Source organism: Dendrobates tinctorius, unplaced genomic scaffold, assembly GCF_039654945.1.
Source record: "Dendrobates tinctorius isolate UK_male_01 unplaced genomic scaffold, ASM3965494v1 ptg000158l, whole genome shotgun sequence".
Classification (NCBI taxonomy): Eukaryota; Metazoa; Chordata; class Amphibia; order Anura; family Dendrobatidae; genus Dendrobates; species Dendrobates tinctorius.
The window spans coordinates 16,686,675-16,702,106 of NW_027361825.1; the positions used below are offsets into that span (position 1 = coordinate 16,686,675).

The following is a 15,432-nucleotide window of genomic DNA, read 5'->3' on the forward strand; positions in this document are numbered from 1 at the left end:
AGATATTTGTAGACAGCTATTAAGTCTCCTAATCTTCTCTTTTGCAAGCTAAACATTCCTAAGTCCTGCAACCGTTACTCATAGGACATGGTTTGCAGACCGGTTACCATTTTGGTCACTCTTCTCTGAACTTGCTCCAGTTTGTTGATGTCTTTTTTAAAATGTGGTGCCCAAAACAGGACACAGTATTCCAGATGAGGTCTGACCAAAGATGAGTAGAGGGCAATAATGTCTTCACGTGATCTAGACTGTATGCTTCTGTTAATACATCCTAGAATTGCATTTGCCTTTTTTGCTGCTGCATCACACTGTTGACGCATGTTCAGTCTGTGATCTATTAGTATACCCAAGTTGCTTAGCCCTATTCCTCCCATTCTGCATATGCTTTTTTTCATTTTTATTGCCCAGATGTAGTACTTTGCATTTTCCCTGTTAAAAAACATTCTGTTGGGGGCGTGGCTATGTAGTGGAGGAGAGAGGACTCGTCCTGGCAGAGCTCCCGTAATGCTGCTGTTTTTTGCCTTCTAAATCCTCCACAGCACGGCATACTTATAAATACCGGGACCCCCTCGGGCTCTGGGAAGCTTTTGGCCCCGTGGGAGCGTGACAAGGAGCTCTAGTGAGCCGGACGCTGTGGTTTCCTGGGCAGATGGCGGGGCCTGCGGGAGGCGGCAACAATTTTCTGAGGCGCACTTCAGCAGGAAGATGCGACGCTGGACCTCATCCTTAGAGCGCCGTCGGGTGATGAGCATATACCCGGGGGACATCGAGGGGAGATGCGCGATGCGTGCTCCGAAAGATGAGCCCCACGCTCCCCCACTGACAATAAGCCAGGCTCGCCGGTGCCACCACTATGAGTCCCTGGACCCTTACCGCTGTCTCTGCAGGCGCTGCGGATCCTGTCTGCAGTGCAGGGTCCAGGCAATAATCCAGAGCCTGTTATAATAAGCAGAACTTCATACGCCCCATTTATTTAGAGTTATCTCAAGATATAAACACTGCACAATAGCCCTGCTGTATTTGGGACTGGAAGTGAGGAATCCCCACATCTATAAGCTCAGTCATCCTGCTGTGCCACATTGTAGTTAACCATGAATTGTTCCAAAGGATCAGGAGCAGCCGACAAATTAAAAGAATTTGCCAGATCTGATTCCTCTGACTTAGCACAAAAATCGCCCCTCTGCTTGCGAAGAGGGGAGTGAACAGGAAGAATTGACTCTTAAACAGGCGTCCGAGCAGTTATTGCAGGCCATATCCTTTACCAGAACATCCCTGACTGAGGAAATAGAGGATGTATACACCGAGGTGGGGCGCCTTTGACATGACATGCAGGCCATGAGGGGGCATATTATAGAAGTTGAAAGAGTGTCCCAGATAGAAGATACCATTACACCTATGGATTCCAAGCTGCCAAAAGTAGCTGGCTCTGTAAACACCTGGAGACAAAAAGCGGACGATCTAGAAAATAGACTACATCGGAATAACATCCGAATCATTGATCTGCCGGAGCGCTCACAGGGTCAGCAGCCTGAGAAATTTCTAGAAAGCTGGCTTAAAACTTCTCTGGGGGATGAATTCTCTCCTCCTTTCTCTGTGGAAAGGGCGTACAGGGTCCCTAGAAAACCCCTTCCTCCGGGTGCCCCACCTAGATTTTTTCTGGTATGTCTCCTTATTTGCAAGGATAGGGGTGCTATACTACGTTTGGCACGACAGAAAAGTAAAATACAGCACTAGTAGATCTACTCCTATATACATGTATTGTAGCAACTGGATAGGAATTAAAACATAACTTTTATTTTACAAGTAAGAATAAAGACTGGTGTGCTAATATACTTGTAAAATAAAAGTTATGTTTTAATTCCTATCCAGTTGCTACAATACACGACAGAAAAGTACTGTTAAGTTCACAATAATGCTATAATTTTGATTTTTCTGGGTTTCTCTATGGAACTCCAGAAACAGCAGGCACAGTTCATGGAAATTAAGAAGTGACTTAGAGAAAAGAATATTATATACTCAATGATTTATCCTGTTCGACTCCGAATTGTCTATAAAGGTTCTTCCATATTCTTTACGGATCAAGTGGAGGCGGCTGAATGGCTACGGACCCATGGGGGGTCTTGTGAGAAGGAATCCTAATATACTTACAGTCAAGCGGAACTCTACTAACGATGATATAATCAGAGCTCTCTTCACAGGCGTCCAGGTTAACAATAATACTGGACACTGTACTCAGTGAGGGTATCCCCTTGTTTACTTTATGATATTAGCACAGGACTTTGCTCCTATACTGTTTGGTTTTTGCTGTGTTTTTTCTTTTACATTGGTTTTATTTGCTATGTACGTAGAAGTCACCGCCAACAGTATTTTTCATGTGATGATTCCAAATTGTATTTGAGTAATAGTATATACCATATTTGGGTAAGAAAGTATAGGGTCTGAAATAATATGCATGACCTGGAATGTCAGAGGTATTAAATCCTCCCCGAAAGAAGATTAAGGTGTTCTCGCAGATCAGGTGCTATCATCCTCATATTATGGCTATGGTGAAGACTCACCTGACCACGGATACAGCCCGGTGCGTACAGAAACCATGGGTACAATGGTCCATTCACGCGTTCCACACTAGTTATTCGAGAGGGGTTTCACCATTGATATATAGGGATGATAGGTGGGAGGCCAAGGAGGCTCGGAGGGATCCTGAGGGTTGCTTTGTTTTTGTATATGCACTGGTGAACTCAAGAAAATATGTTATATTGTGTGCTTATAACCCCCCCTGCTAATATGACAATTCTTCACCTGGCGATGAGTTTTGCCTTAAATTATCCGGATGCAGACGTCATTTGCATGGGTGATTTTAATTTAGTCATGGACACCCGTCTTGACAGATTGAGACTGGGTGACGGGATGTCTGGGGAGCCCCTCTCTCCGATTTCATCCCAGTTGGCATTATTTATGGAGGATAGTGGGTAGTTGGATTTGTGGAGGGTGCGTCACCCGGAGGTGGAGGAATATACTTGTCTCTCATCTACCAGGCACTCTGTATCATGCACAGATTATATATTCGGATCCAGTGGTCTAGCGATGTGGGTGGATAGCATAGAACATGGTAATCAAGGGATTTCGGATCACAGCCCGGTTGTACTTAAACTTAAATATGGGCAACTGAACAATGGCATAGTCTGGAAGCTGAACCCTTTTTGGCTGAAATTGATGGGATCTAATGATAGAAGGATTGATCGGTTGAATTGCTTCATTTCGTCCCACCCAGAACCCCGGGATGTCAATTTATTCTGGGATACCCTTAAGGCATATTTGAGAGGATGCTTATCTTCTACAGTTTCTTATATTAAACGGGTTACTTCAGGGGAGGATGATGAGATGGAGCGACGACTGGAAGATTCGGAAGCTGCATACATATCTGAGCAGACTACTGGCAATAGAATTGAGTGGCTAACTGCTCAAAGGTTATATACCCAATACACAGACACTAAATCTAAACGTAAATTATTCTTTACCCGGCAGTCCTATTTTGAACGGGGAAACCAGGCAAGCAAATTTTTGGCCTTCCTGATGCACCAATGCAACACATCTAACACTATACTTCAGATACGCACATCAGGTGGTTCGCTGGTGTCCTCGACTGAAGATATACTCCATTGTTTTCATGATCATTATAAATTATTATATAAATCTATGAGCGATTCTGATATTTTGGACTGTCTAAATTATCTGTCAGATATAACATTCCCTACATTGAGTCCTGCCCAGCGGGCCTTTATAGACGCTGAGGATGACATGGCAGACATGGCTTCTGGGAAGGATCCTGGGCCGGATGGATTCCCCATTGAACTATATAGGAAATATCGGGATATGCTGGCACCACTTCTGTTGCGTTTCAGGGGATTTGGGGAGGAGGGTCTTTGCCCGAATCCTTTTATGAGGCAAATATTGTACTTAAGAAGGAGGGGAGGGACCCTTTGGAATGTGTATCCTACCGCCCCATATCATTAGTAAATGTAGACCATAAAATCTTTACTAAGGTCCTAGCCACTAGATTGAACTCGATCATATTGGACCTCATACATCCTGACCAGACTGGCTTTATGCCTGGTAAGAGTACTTCTATTAATATTAGGCAAGTTCAGTCAGTGGTTCGATATAGCTCTTTGATACCAGAAAACCATTGGGCATTGGCGGTGCTGGACACAGCCAAGGCCTTTGATTCTCTTGAGTGGTCTTTCCTGTCTGCATGTTTACAGAGATATGGCTTCGGTGATAAGTTTTTAAAGTGGATTGGCGTAATGTAGTATATGAAACCCTGAGCTAGTATAATTGTGAATAATTCTATATCTGAATCATTTTTATTGTATACGAACCCGTCAAGAGTGTCCCCTCTCCCCGGCCCTCTTTGCTCTTGCAGTCGAGGCACTGGCAATACGCATAAGGTCTTCCCCTGATATCAGAGGTATAGATATAGCGGGTCGTTTAGACACCATTGGCTTATATGCTGATGACATGGTGATATTTATGGATAGGGCGGAGGAGATGCTGACAAGTGATTGCCACTTTAGATAAATTTAGTATATATTCAGGCTTGTATATAAACTTGGAGAAGTCTGCTCTATTACCTCTCTCTCATAGCCCAATGTCCCATTTTGAGACCATCTCCTCGTTGCCGATTGTATCTAATTTCAAATATCTAGGAATTAGCATATCTAAATGCAGTAAACTTGACCTACAGCTTAATATCTACCCACTGCTGGAACTAGTCAAGATTAAATTTGCAGCTTCGAGTAAACTCCCACTATTTGTAGCCGGTCGTATTAATCTGATCAAGATGATATCGTTCCTAAACTTTCCTTATATACTCGTGTATAAGCCGACCCAAGTATAAGCCAACCCCCTAATTTTGCCACAAAAAACTGGGAAAACTTATTGACTCGCGTATAAGCCTAGGGTGGAAAATGCAGCAGCTACTGGTAAATTTCAAAAATAAAAATAGATACCAATAAAAGTAAAATTAATTGAGACATCCGTAGGTTAAATGTTTTTGAATATCCATATTGAATCAGGAGCCCCATATAATGCTCCATACAGTTAACGATGGGCCCCATAAGATGCTCCATACAAAATACAACCTATATAATGCTGCACAAAGGTTAATAATGGCCTCATAAGATGCTCCATAGAATAATATGCCCCATATGCTGCTCCATAAAGGTTATGGCCCCATAAGATGCTCCATAGAATATGCCCCATAAGATGCTTCATAGATTATTCCCCCATAAGATGCTCCATAAAATGCTCCATAAATTTTGCCCCGATAAGATGCTCCATAGATTATGCCCCCATAAGATGCTCCATAGATTATGTCCCCATAAGATGCTCCATAGATTATGCCCCCATAAGATGCTCCATAGATTATGCCCCCATAAGATGCTCCATAGATTATGCCCCCATAAGATGCTCCATAGATTATGCCCCCATAAGATGCTCCATAGATTATGCCCCCATAAGATGCTCCATAGATTATGCCCCCATAAGATGCTCCATAGATTATGCCCCCATAAGATGCTCCATAGATTATGCCCCCATAAGATGCTCCATAGATTATGCCCCCATAAGATGCTCCATAGATGATGCCCCATAAGATGCTCCATAGATTATGCCCCCAAATGCTGCCCCATAGAATATGCCCCCATATGCTGCCCCATAGAATATGTCCCCCATATGCTGCTCCATAAAATATGCCCCCATATGCTGCCCCATAGAATATGCCCCCATATGCTGCTCCATAGATTATACCCCATATGCTGCCCCATAGAATATGCCCCCCTATGCTGCTCTATAGATTATACCCCATATGGTGCTCCATAGATTATACCCCCATATGCTGCCCCATAGAATATGCCCCCATATGCTGCTCCATAGATTATACCCCATATGATGCTCCATAGATTATGCCCCAATATGCTGCTCCATAGATTATGCCCCCATTGTTGCCCCCATATGCTGCCTCCATATGCTGCTCCATAGATTATGCCCCCATATGCTGCCACTGCTGCTGCTGCTGCAAAAAATGGCATACTCACCTCTCGTCACTGGGGGCCAGGTGCCGGGTCCTGAGCCGGCGGGGACACCGGCGCTCTATGGGGGACAGGTGCCGGTGTCGCCGCTCGCTCAGGACCCGGCACCTGAGATATTCACCTGTCCTCAGTCCATCGCTGCTTGCTATTGTCTGCTGCATTCTGTGTCAGTGACTGTTCAGCCAGCAGAGGGCGCGGTGCGCACTAACCACGTCATCGCGCCCTCTGCTGCCTAAACGTCACTGACGCAGGACGCAGCAGACAGCAGCAAGCAGCGATGGACCGGGGACAGATCAATATTGTATATACTTACCCCCTCCTGGCACGGTGTCTGCAGCCCCCTTCGCTTCTCCCACAGTCTCCCTTCCTTCCTTCAGCGGTCACGTGGTACCGCTCATTAAACTCATGACTATGTGCAGATTCATATTCTGGGAGAAGCGAGGGGCGGGCTACAGAAACGCGTCGGGGGGGGTCAGTATGATCTCTGACACTCCCCCTCTGACCCCCAGGTATATGACTCGTGTATAAGGCCTGTTTAACACTTCAGTTTTTTGATGTCAGTCAAAATCCGCCACTTTTAGAAAAAAACGGATCCGCCCAAAAATGGGCGGATCCATTTTTTTTCCCCCATTGATTTGCATTAGTGACGGATTTTGACTGATGGTCGTCCATTGGGTCCGTTTTCTGACGGATCTGTGAGAGTTTTATTGGCGGACACTGCAACGTTTTTTTTTGTTGATGGTCCGCTATTTTTAACTGCACATGCCTGGAGGCTTTGCTCCAGGAACAGTTTTAACCCTGTATTGCCGTTCCGGGAGCCGCTAAAATCTCTCTCATCAATGCCGCGAGATCGCGGCCATCAGATCAATGCCGCCAGATCAATGCCGCTAGATCGCGGCCATCAGATCAATGCCGCCAGATCGCGGCCATTAGATATTGCGGCCATCAGATATCGCGACCATGAGAGATATCGTGGCCATGAGATCAATGCCGCCAGATCGCGGCCATGAGATATCGCGGCGATGGGCAATGCCGCGAGATCACGGCGAACTTCCAGCCCGCGGTCACTTTAAATCACGCTGCTTTCCATCTTCCACGGATCCGTACTGCAACGTGGTCCGCTGTCATCCGTACGTCACGAAACGGAGACGGATCAGTTGTTTTGAACCTTTGACGGATTTCAGCTGATCGCCGACAACGTAAGTGTGAAACAGGCCTAAGCCGAGAATGGTACTTTCAGCCCAAAAAAATGGGCTGAAAATCTCGGCTTATACACAAGTATATACGGTAGCTATTCTCTTCAACACAGTGCTGTATTGATACCTAAGTCCTTCTTTGCAAATTTAAATTCCCAAATTACATCTTTTATATGGAGGAAAACTAGGCCCAAACTCAGGCTGTCTACTCTGCAGAGACCTAAACAGGGAGGTGGGGCTGCATTGCTGAATTTTTTTCTATGTTATCTAGCCGGGCAGGTTATCGGTGCCATCACACTAAACGATGCACCAGCGATTCCCGACAACGATACGACCTTGTCAGGATCGCTGGTGCCTCGCTACATGATCGCTGGTGAGCTGTCAAACAGGCAGACTCACCAGCGATCAGGACCAGCGAGGACGCTGGTATCCAAGGTAAATATCGGGTAATTAAGCGTGCGTGTCAGTTATGCGCTGTGTACCTTGGATTCCAGCTCCCAGCGCGAGCACGCGAGTATCCAAGGTACACAGCGGGTAACTAAGCGACACACGCGCTTAGTTACCCAATATTTATCTTGGATACCAGCTCCCAGCGTCTGCTTACAGCTCTGGGAGTTCGCTGATCGTTGGTATCCCGCTGCCACATGCAGCAATGTGCACTGGCCAGCCGGAGACCAACGAAAAAATGGCCCAGGACACTCCTGCACGATTAACGATACCCAGCGGGGGGCGGTCGCTGATGCATGCCACACACAGCGATATCGCTAGCAAGATCGCTGATGCGTCACAAAATCAGCGATCTCGCTAGCTATCTCGCTTTGTGAGGAGGGGCCTTAAGCCATGGAGTAATGCCTGATATCTATTTACTCAATTCTGAGAGTCATTTACTTCATGCTGCACGGAGTGACTGCCCCCTGGGTTTCTTGAAGTCTGATAAAATTAGTGTCCCTTGTCTATTTCCTCCACTCCGACTAGCACGATCAGTCTGGAGACAAATTAAAAAAGTTAACAAATTTGAGGACATCATAGCCGAATTGTTGTGGAACAATACTTATTTCCCGTGCTGTTGAACCACCCATCTACTGACTTTTGGATTCAACATGATGTCTCCTCAGTGGGCGATTTGTATGATCACGGGACCATAATGTCCTTTGAGGAAATACAGGCTAAATATGATGTACCGAGGTCCCAATTTTTCCGTTACCTCCAACTGAGATTGGCTTTTCAGTCACATATACGTTATATAGGTGTGGATATATATATGTATAAAGCTGAGTGTATGGCCCCGCCCACTCCGCATAGCCACATTCACTATACTATCCCACATCATCCCGTCAGCAAGAGCTACCGGACTACTACCCCTAATATCCCACATCATCCTGTCAGCCGGAGCCACCGGACTACTACCACTAATCTCCCTCATCATCCCGTCAGAGCCACCAGACTACTACCCCTAATTTCCCACATCATCCCATCAAAGCCACCGGACTACTACACCTAATATCCCACATCTTCCCGTCATCCAGAATCACCAGACAACTACCACTAATATCCCACATCATCCCGTCACAGCCACCGGACTACCCCTATTATCGCACATCATCCCGTCGGCCAGAGCTACTGGACTACTACCCCTAATATCCCACATCAGCCAGAGCCACCGGACTACTACCCCCAATATGCCACATCATCCCGTCAGCCTGGGGTCAGAACCAGAGCGCTGAGTGGAACGGTCCTAACTTCCATACCGGGGATCCCTTTAAGAAAGGCCTGGGGTCAGTACCAAAGCGCAGAGTGGATTTGCCTTTACTTCCATACCAGAGATCCCTTTAAGAGGGAAGATGTGCCTATGGGATGGAGGATGTGTGATGGGTATATGGGCAGGGAGGGGGTGATTCATTTCTGTCATGTGCTCTCTGCTCCTTTTTGGGGGGCAGACAATGGCTGGGAGCTTATGTTCCCAGGGATGCTAGATTTCTCCCACCATGTCAGTGGTGAGGTGTTGTCGAGTGGGAAAACTATTGCTCATAGCAACCAATCACAGCTCAGCTTCTTTTAAACAGTTCTGGTAAAATGAAAGATGCTTAGTGATTGGCTGCAAGGAAAACTGTTGCTCATACAAACCAATCACACCTCAGCTTCTTTTAAACAGCTCTGGTGAAATGAAAGATGCTTCGTGATTGGTTGGTGATACACACATACATACACATACATTCAATTTTATATATATAGATATGGGCATGCCCTGTTACCCCTCTCTGCTGGAAAGAAGTGACATCTGTTACGGAGTGTGTTTCGGATGGCAAAAATAAGGAGAGCCACACGGAGTGGACCCTCTGGGTCACGGCTCCAGAGCCCCTGCGGACGAGCTGGACCAGATGGAGCCACCCCCTATACATGGAGTGTTAGGGGCAGGCCCACAAGGGATTGAACCATGACAGCCGGAGCCAAAGGGACGACTGGGTGAGCACCAGGGGAACTAGGGTGGAGAGTCAGCGGAGCAGCGGCACGGGAGAACAGTGATAGGAGCCAGAAGGACGCAGAGACTTGGAGGGTTCGAAGCAGGTAGTGGCTGGAGGCTGTAAGAGAGAGAGAGGGTAAAAGAGGGCACGGACAAGGAGTTCACAGGGGCGCAAGCACACCGGGAAGATGGCAGGGAAAACAGAACAGCCAGAGGTGCGAACCCAGAGAGAGAACAGCAGAAGAAACCTAACTAAGCGGGGCTAGGAGGTGCAGCGTAGCAGGGCCTGAGAGCGTAAAGAGCGCTGGCCAAAAGGACAGCAGCCCGGGAACGATACACAGGCGTCTTACCTGGGGAGACGCCTGCCAGAAATAGGCGATGGGCGCCGCCATGTTGGGGGCGGAGCCACCGCGTCACATGGCGCCGTCAGAGCTCCGGCCAGAGGAGCGTGGGAGCGACGTCGGGGAGGCCGGAGGTCAGCAGCGGGGACGCGCCGGGGAGCGGGTGCGCACAGGACCCTGCAGGTGAGTATCAGCGGCGGCCGTGACAGTACCCCTCCCTCTACTCCCTCCTCTCCTAAGGTTGTCGAGAAATCGTTTCATGATCCGAGGAGCATTAATGTTTTCTCGAGGTTCCCAGGACCTCTCCTCAGGGCCGAAACCCTTCCAATCGACCAAAAACAAAGTTCGACCTCTAACAGTCTTAGTGGCGAGTATATCTTTAACCTCAAAGGTATTATCAGAACTGCTGGGTTGGAAATTTTGCGAAGCGGTTGAGTGGTAGTGATTAAATACCGCAGGCTTGAGGAGGGATACATGAAAAACATTGGGAATTCTTAGCGAGGCAGGCAATTTTAATTTGTAGGCCACGTCATTGACGCGCCTTAGAATCTCAAAAGGACCGATGAAACGTGGACCCAACTTATAGGAAGGAACCTTTAGTCTGATATGCCGTGAGGAAAGCCAGACCTCCCCAGGGGAGTACGGAGGAGCATCTAAACGTCTCTTATCGGCGTAATCCTTCATTTTGCAACTGGCTCTCTCAAGGGCCTCCCTGGTGTCCCTCCAAATCTGGGAGAAATCTATCGGCACAGCATCTGCCGCCGGTACACCCGAGGTGGGGGAAACAGGAAGGGGAATGCCGGGATGTTGACCAAAAACCACAAAAAAGGGGGACTTGGTAGAGGCTTCACTGGGGTGATTATTGTCCGCGAATTCAGCCCATGGAAGAAGAGAAACCCAGTCATCTTGGTGCGCGTTAGAAAAATGCCGAAGCTACGAAGTCAGGACTTATTGACCCGTTCCACCTGTCCGTTAGACTGGGGATGATAGGCCGATGAAAAATCCAGAGTTATCTTCATCAATCCGCAGAGAGCTCGCCAGAATAGAGAGGTGAATTGGACTCCTCTGTCCGAGACAACATGCTGAGGAAAGCCATGGAGTCGGAAGACGTGGAGCAAGAAAATCTTCGCCAACTCGGGGGCAGAAGGCAGACCAGACAAGGGAACAAAGTGAGCCATTTTTGCAAACCGATCCATGACCACTAAGATAACCGAACACCTCGAGGACTCTGGCAGATCAGTGATGAAGTCCATATCTATGTGGGTCCAAGGAGTCGTGGGTATGGGTAATGGGTGTTGGAGCCCATAAGGTCGGGATCGAGGAACCTTGTTCCTGGCACACGAAGGACAGGAAGCGATGAAGTCCAGGACGTCTTGGCGAAGCGATGGCCACCAATAATGTCGAGAGACGAGATAGAGAGTCTTCCTTATTCCAGCGTGTCCAGAAAATTTAGATGAGTGCCCCCAGTGTAAGACCCTAGCCTTGTCCCTACCCGGAACGAAGGTCTTACCGGGTGGTGGAGAAAGTACGCTTAGGGGAGCCACAGTGATAATCTTAGCTGGATTGATGATGTGTGCTGGGTCATCTTCACTGTCCACAGGCGAAAAGGACCGAGACAGGGCGTCAGCCTTGACGTTCTTATTCCCTGGCCGGAAGTGGAGCTGAAAATCAAAGCGCCCGAAGAACAAGGACCATCTAGCTTGACGCGGGTTGAGCCTTTGGGCGGTCTGAACATAAGCCAAATTCTAATGATCCGTGAATATGGTAAACGGATGGACAGCTCCTTGAAGAAGATGGCGCCACTCTTCAAGGGCGAGTTTAATGGCCAGTAGTTCTCTGTCTCCGATAGCGTAATTACGTTCTGGGGCATAGAAAACCTTGGAGAAGAACCCACATGTGACCACGCGTCCAGAGGAGGTTTTTTGTAGAAGAACGGCTCCTGCACCCACAGACGAGGCATCAACCTCCAGAAAAAATGGCCTACTGGCATCTGGACGGTGGAGTACTGGGGCTTTAGCGAATTCCTGCTTTAAATCTTTAAAAGCGGCTTCAGCCTCCCACGGCCAGGAGTGGAGATTAACCCCTTTGCGAGTGAGAGCAGAGATAGGCTTGACTAGGGAGGAAAAATGCGGAATGAATTGCCTGTAAAAATTGGCGAAGCCCAAAAAACGCTGGATTGCCTTCACTCCTTGGGGACGCGGCCACTTGAGAACGGCAGAGACCTTTTCAGGATCCATCTCCAAGCCAGTGCTCGAAACGATGTAGCCAAGGAACGGTAGAGAGGACTGCTCAAAGAGGCACTTCTCCAACTTAGCGAACAGGTAATTCTCCCTGAGACGATGTAGAACCTGACGGACATCTCGGCGGTGGGTAGACAAGTCGGGAGAGAAAATCAAGATGTCGTCCAGATAGATCACTACACAGACATAGAGGAGATCTCGAAAGATGTAGTTGACGAGTTCTTGGAAAACTGCAGGAGCGTTGCAGAGTCCAAATGGCATCACTAAGTACTCGTAATGCCCGTCCCGTGTGTTGAATGCGGTCTTCCATTCATCCCCGGACCGTATACGAACTAGATTGTAGGCTCCTCGCAGATCCAGCTTGGTGAAGACTCATGCTCCTCTCAGGCGATCGAAGAGTTCAGGAATCAATTGAAGCTGGTACTTGTTTTTTACCGTGATGCAGTTAAGGCCCCGATAATCAATACACGGACAAAGAGTCCCATCTTTCTTCTTCACAAAAAAGAAGCCTGCACCAGCAGGCGAGGACGATTTTCGAATGAAGCCTTTGGCTAGGTTCTCTTGGATGTACTCCGACACAGCCTGCGTCTCGGCTAAAGAGAGAGGAAAAATTCTGCCGCAGGGAGGAGTGGCACCAGGAATGAGCTCGATAGGGCAGTCATACGGTCGGTGAGGTGGAAGAACTTCAGCCTCTTTCTTGTCTAAGACATCCGCGTAGACCCGATATGCGGGCGGCAAACTAGAGGGACCAGGGAGGAGACGGGGAACACCTACGGGATGCACCGGCTGCAGACACCGAGACCGACAAGAGTCCCCCCAGCACAAAACATTGCCGTTACGCCAATCCAAAGTGGGTTCATGGAGTCGCAACCAGGGAAGACCAAGGAGAATAGGATGATAGATACCGGCTAAAACAAAAAACGAGATTTTCTCCTTGTGCAAGGCGCCAATCTGAAGCTCAACCTCGTGCGTAACTAACTTGACGGTCTCTTGCAAGGGATTACCGTCTACGGATGCAAGGACTTGGGGATTCTCGAGGGCCTTCACAGGGACCGAAAATTTGGAAACTACATCGAGTCTAATAAAATTCCCAGCGGCGCCAGAGTCCATGTAGGCTGCCAAGGAGACCCGCTTGCCACCCACATGCAATAGGACAGATAGAGAAAGGGGTTGAGAGGAATCATGCACACCTAGGGAGGCCTCTCTTACCTGACCTAGGCGGAGAAGTTTTCCGGACGATCCGGGCAGGCACGGAGCAAATGAGACCCGCTACCGCAATAGAAACATAAGCCGTGAGAACTTCTCTCCTTGCGTCGTTGTTCGGAGAGTTTCAAGCGATCTACTTGCATAGGCTCGGGTCCAGACGCGGAGGGAAAAGCCCTAGACCGAGAACTGGGTGGTCTGCGAGGAGATGGCAGCGGGCGCGCGAGTCTTCTTTCACGAGCTCGTTCCTGGAACCGCAGATCTATTCGGGTTGCCAACGAGATTAGATCCTCAAGAGCCGTGGGAGTGTCGCGGCCTGCCAACTCGTCCTTTATCCGACCCGAAAGCCCCCTCCAAAAAGCTCCTACCAAAGCCCCATTATTCCAACCCAAATCGGACGACAGAGTCCGGAATTGGATGGCATACTGCCCCACGGTTAGGGATCCCTGACATAAACTGAACAGAGATTCGGTGGTTGAGGCGAGACGACCTGGCTCGTCGAATATGCAACGAAAAGTGTCCAAAAAATTTGACAAATGAGTAACCAGGGGGTCATCACGCTCCCAGAGGGGGTTTACCCATGCCAAAGCGTCCCCCTCGAGGTGGGAGATTATGAAGGCCACTCTAGAGCGATCCGTGGGGTATGCTTGACGCTGCAACTCGAAGTGGAGGCGACACTGGTTCAGGAAACCTCGGCATAGTTTTCCGTCACCGTTATAACGGGGTGGTTTGGCCAACCGTGGAAGGGGATGAGAGCCAGTAACTGGAGGAGCAGCCGCGGCTGCCTGGAGCGCAGGTAAGCGGCCATCAACTGAAGCCATGTAGCTGAGGATGTGACTTTGTGCGTCCCACTGCTGCGCTAACTCTTGCTGTAAGCCAGCCAGCTGGGCCGCATTACCAGGATCGGAGGTTTGGAGAGCGGAGAGACGCGCGTCCATCGATTTCATGAAGGACATTATGCGCGTTTGATTCTCGCGTAAAAAAAGTAACTCCTTCTGAGTAGCCGTGACTCCAGCGGGGTCCATGGCCTGTGTATCTGTTACAGAGTGTGTTTCGGATGGCAAAAATAAGGAGAGCAACACGGAGTGGACCCTCTGGGTCACGGCTCCAGAGCCCCTGCGGATGAGCTGGACCAGGTGGAGCCACCCCCTATACAGGGAGTGTTAGGGGCAGGCCCACAAGGGATGGAACCGTGACAGCCGGAGCCAAAGGGACGACTGGGTGAGCACCAGGGGAACTAGGGTGGAGAGTCAGCGGAGCAGCGGCACTGGAGAACAGTGGTAGGAGCCAGAAGGACGCAGAGACTTGGAGGGTTCGAAGCAGGTAGTGGCTTGAGGCTGCAAGAGAGAGAGAGAGGGTAAGAGAGGGCACGGACAAGGAGTTCACAGGGGCGCAAGCACACCGGGAAGATGGCAGGGAAAACAGAACAGCCAGAGGGGCGAACCCAGAGAGAGAACAGCAGAAGAAACCTATCTAAGCGGGGCTAGCGTTGCAGGGCCTGAGAGCGTACAGAGCGCTGGTCAAAAGGACAGCAGCCCGGGAACGATACACAGGCGTCTTACCTGGGGAGACGCCTGCCAGAAATAGGCGATGGGCGCTGCCATGTTGGGGGCGGAGTCACCGCGTCACATGGCGCCGTCAGAGCTCCGGCCAGAGGAGCGTGGGAGCGACGTCGGGGAGGCCGGAGGTCAGCAGCGGGGACGCGCCGGGGAGCGGGTGCGCGCCGGGAGGTGCGCACAGGACCCTGCAGGTGAGTATCAGCGGCGGCCGTGACAACATCATTGCTGACGTCCCTTGTACAAACTCCTGTTCCTCTTGAACCGCTGGTCTGTTTATTTAGGGTATGGGATTAGGAAACTTGGGGACACTACGTTTTTTTTCTTACTGGAGATGCTTTTTATG

The 15,432-nt window shown here is 49.1% G+C and overlaps 1 protein-coding gene across 3 annotated transcripts in view; it reads left to right on the top strand.

Annotated features, from left to right (window-relative positions):
- Positions 1-15,432, top strand: part of LOC141051891 (adenosine deaminase domain-containing protein 2-like) — a 124,976-nt gene that overhangs the window by 51,991 nt on the left and 57,553 nt on the right. The gene's annotated exons all lie outside the window — the stretch shown is intronic.